Raw genomic sequence first — 4,613 nt, 5'->3', positions numbered from 1 at the left:
TAGTTTTTTTGGTTGTATCTTTACCTGGTTTTGGTATTAGAGTGATGCTGGCTTCATAGAAGGAATTTTGAAGTTCTCCCTCCATTTCTTTCTTTTTGAATAAATTAAGTAGTACTGGATGTAGATCTTATTTAAATGTCTGGTAGAATTCTGCTGTAAATCCATCTGATCCTGGGCTTTTTTTAGTCAGGAGGTTTTGTATTACTGTTTCAATTTCCTTATGAGTTATGGGTCTGTTTAAGCTGTTAATCTCATCTTGGTTTAGTTTTGGTGGTTCCCATGTGTTTAGATACCCATCCATTTCTTTTAGGTTTTCAAATTTAGTAGCATATAGGTTTTTTAATTATTCCCTTATAATGCTCTGGATTGTTTTGGTGTCTGATGTGATGTTTCCCCTTTCATCTCTGATTTTGTTGATTTGGAGGTGCTCTTTCTTGTGGATAACTGGGCTAGCAGTCTATCAATCTTGTTTATTTTTTCAAAGAACCAGCTCTTGGATTCATTGATACTTTGTATTGTTTTCTTTGTTTCTATTTCATTAATTTCTGCTATGATTTTTGTTATTTCTTCTTGTCTGCTGGGTTTGGGTTTCATTTGTTGTTGCTTTTCAAGTGTCTTGAGTTGCAATGTTAAGTCATTTATTTGTGTTCTTTCTGATTTAATGTAGGCACTTAGCACTATAAACTTTCCCCTAAGGACTGCTTTCAGTGTTTCCCAGAGGTTTGGTTGTGTTGTATTGTCCTTTTTCAGTTGCAGGAATACTTTAATCTATTTCTTAATTTCTCCTTTGCCCCATTCATCATTCAGGATTAATTAATCTCCAAGTGTTCATGTGGTTACTAGGGTTTCTTCTGGTGTTGATTTTAAGCTTTTATTGCATTGTGGTCTGATAGAATGCATGGAATTATTTCAATATTTTTGTGTTTGTTGAGGTTTGTTTTGTGCCCCAGTATATGGTTGATTTTGGAGAAGGTTCCATGGGGCACTGAATAGAAAGTATGTTCTTTGGTGCTTGAGTGGAATATTCGGTAGATGTCTGTTAGGTCCATTTGATATATGGTATTGTTTAATTCAGATATCTCTCTGTTCTCTGTCCTGTTGACTTATCTAATGGAGACAATGGGGTATTGAAGTCACCTACTGTTAATGAGCTGGGATTAATCTGGGTCTTAAAGTCCTGTAGTACTGTTTTTATGAAGTTGGGTGCACCAGAGTTTGGTGAATATATGTTCATGATTGTACTTTCTTCTTGGTTTATTGTTCCTTTGATCAGAATGAAGTGGCCTTCTTTGTCTCTTCTGTTTAAAGTCTATTTTATCGGGTATTAGAATTGCAACGCCTGCTTTTTCTTAGTACCATTCGCTTGGTATATTTTTTTTCCATCCTTTCACCTTAAGGTAGTGCCTGTCCTTGAAAGTGAGTTGAGTTTCTTGCAGACAACAAAAAGTTAGGTTTTGTTTCTTAATCCATTCAACTAGTCTATATCTTTTGACTGGGGAGTTCAGTCCATTGATATTTAAAGTTATTAATGAAAGATGTGTATTGAATCCTGTCATTTTTATTTCTGTTCACATTCTTGATATAGCTGTGCATTACCACAGTCATATCTTCATTAAATTTCTTTCCATAAACCCTTGTGTATAGTTGTTCCTTTCTTCAGCTCTTTGTATTGCTTCAAGCACTCTCTGAAGGGCTGGTTTTGCGGAAAGAATTCTTTCAGCCTATATATGTCATGGAAGATTTTTCTTTCCCTTTCGACTATAATAGACATTTTGGCTGGGTAAAGTAATCTGGGTTGGCATCTGTGGTCATTTAGAACTGGGAATACTTTGGTCCAGACTCTTCTGGCTTTCATAGTTTGCACTGAAAAGTCAGCTGTAATCCTAATGGGTTTTCCTTTATCTGTGACTTGTTTTTCTTTTGCAGCTTTCAGTATTGTCTCTTTGTTCTGAATGTTTAGTGTTTTTTTACTATGATGTGCTGTGGAGAGTTTCTTTTCTGGTGCTGTCTATTTGGTGTTATATATGCTTCTTGTATTTGTATGGGCATGTCTTTCTTTAATTTTGGAAATTTTCTTCTATGATTCTGTTGAAGATCTGGTCCATGCCATTATCTTGGGATTCTTCTTCTTCCTGTATGCCTATGATTCGCAAGTTTGGTCTTTTTATGGTATCACTCAATTCCTGCATATTCCATTCTTGTGATTTCTTAAATTTTTCATAATCTTTGCTTGAGTGGTCTAGTTCGTCCACTTTATCTTCTAGTATTGATGCTCTGTTTTCCATTTCATTCATCCTATTGGTGAGGCTTTCTCCTATCGTTTCTAATTGGCTTATTGAGTGTTTCACTTCCTTCTTCATTTCAGCCCATGTATTCTTCAATATTTCTAGCTCTTTTCTGAATTCATTCAGAAGTTTATCCCTATATCCTTTTTAATTTCTTTGTTTGTGTGTTCTTTAAATTCACTGAATTTTTTTTATCATGTTTATAATTGTTCTTTTGCATTCTATGTCCTGTGTTATCTTTAGTAGGGAATTCTCATTGTACTCCACCAGAGGACTATTTGTATTTGATGGGAATATATTATTTTGGTTTTTCATGTTATTATTTTTTCTCTGTGACTTTGACAAGTGAATTGCTTTCATAGTTTCTGAATCTTGTGTGAGACTCAAGCCTTCCTTTGTTGCCTTTGTGGTATACTTGTTGGGCATGAAAAGCTGGTTGGTCTTGGCTTCAGGTTCTCTCTTTTGATTTTATATTGGAGTGGTCTAATTGCTTTTGTCTTCAGGAGTTTCCACAGAGGCCCAAGTGAGATGAGGCTCAGATGCCCTCAGGCTTTCTCCTAAGGTTTGGACTCCTGATGCCCTCAGGAGTTTGGGGGCTGGGCTGGCCTGGAAGCAGGGCCCAGGAAAGATGCTGGTCTCAGGGAGCTGGTGGCTGTGCCACCCAGGAATGCAAAGGGAGGTGGGGACAGGAAGAGGCTACAAGGGTTCCTGGGGACCAGGAAAGGTGCTGGCACCAGGATGCCCAGAGGCTGTGCAGCCCAGGGAAGTCTTAAGAATTCTTTTTTTTTTATTTTTCCCCATGGAGTGGGGAAAAAAAATCTTCACCAGCGATACATCTGACAGAGGTCTAACATCCAGAATATATAAAGAACTCAAAAAAACAAAGAATCAAGAAACCAAATGACCCAATTAAAACACGGGCTAAAGATCTAAACAGAGACTCTCAAAGAAAGAAATAAAGATGGCTAAGAAACATCTCAAGAAGTGTTCAACATCATTAGTAATTAGGGAACTGTAATTAAAATCACCCTAAGGTTTCACCTTACCCCATTCAGACTGGCTAGGATCAAGAGAACAAATGATACCAAATGCTGGCGAGGATGTGGAGAAAGGGGAACACTCATTCACTACTGGTGGGATTGCAAACTCATGCAACCTCTATGAAAAACAGTGTGGGGAGCTCTTCAAAAACTAAAAATGGGGCTGGAGAGATGGCTCAGCAGTTAAGAACACTGGTTGATCTTGAAGAAGACACAGGTTTGAATCCCAGCACCCACATGGCAGCTAACAACTGTCTGTAACTCAAGTCCCAGGGGATCCGACAGCCTCTTCTGACCTCAGTGGGCATTGCACGACACGGATGCACTTACCTACATGCAGGCAATACACGCCTACACATAAAATAAAAATTTAAAAAAAACTAAAAATGAACCTACCAAATGACCCAGTTATACCACTCCTTAGCATATACTCAAAGGACTCATCTTATTATAGAGACACTTGTACAACTGTGTTTGTTGCTGCTCTTTTCACAATAGCTAAAAGATGGAAGCAACCTAAGTGCCCCTCAACTGACGAGTGGTTAACAAAAATGTGCTATATTTACACAATGGAGTTCTATTCAGCAGTAAAGAAAGATGAAATAATGAAAGTTGCAGGTAAATGGCTGGATCTAGAAACTGTTATATTATGTGAAATAACACAGACTCAGAAAAACAAAAGGCATATGCTTTCCCTCATATGTGGATCCTAGCACCAAATCCTTTTAAATTCCATGTTCTTTTCATAAGATGATGCTGCACAGCAGTCTCTTCTGTGTGAAATAACCACCATCATTATGACTTCAGCTGTGCCTGCTTGCTAAACATCATCACAATTGGGCTTGTTGACAGTTTTGTGCTCATTCATTAAAGGAGGGCCAAGCAGGGTCACTGGACCCTCACCAGAGTATCCAGCCACTTTTCCCAGCCAACTGAATGTAATTGGGCCCTAATCACACATGGTCTCCTGGATTTTGGGAGGACTAACATATATAATCTGAGGAAGGCTAGGAAGAGAAGGCTTGACCCATGCTGGGTAAAGGCTTTCCAGTGTGGATACCCTCAGGTCAGTCATACACCTCAGCAACCCCTCATCAGCTCTGTAAGTAAGCTCAGTAAGTTCATTGGTTCCCTGGGAAAACTTTAATCAAACATTTGTTTGACACTAGAAACTTAAAAGGGGATAAACATTGCTTAGTATCCCCAGGAGAAGAATTGTCACAACAGATGGAAAATTTATTTGTTAATGTTATTTTGTCTCATAATTATTTTTTAAAAAATGAGAATG

This window comes from Nannospalax galili, unplaced genomic scaffold, assembly GCF_000622305.1.
Source record: "Nannospalax galili isolate Female #2095 unplaced genomic scaffold, S.galili_v1.0 scaffold47, whole genome shotgun sequence".
NCBI classification, from domain to species: Eukaryota; Metazoa; Chordata; class Mammalia; order Rodentia; family Spalacidae; genus Nannospalax; species Nannospalax galili.
The sequence above is the reverse complement of the archived record's forward strand: the minus strand, read 5'-3'. Positions refer to the sequence as shown.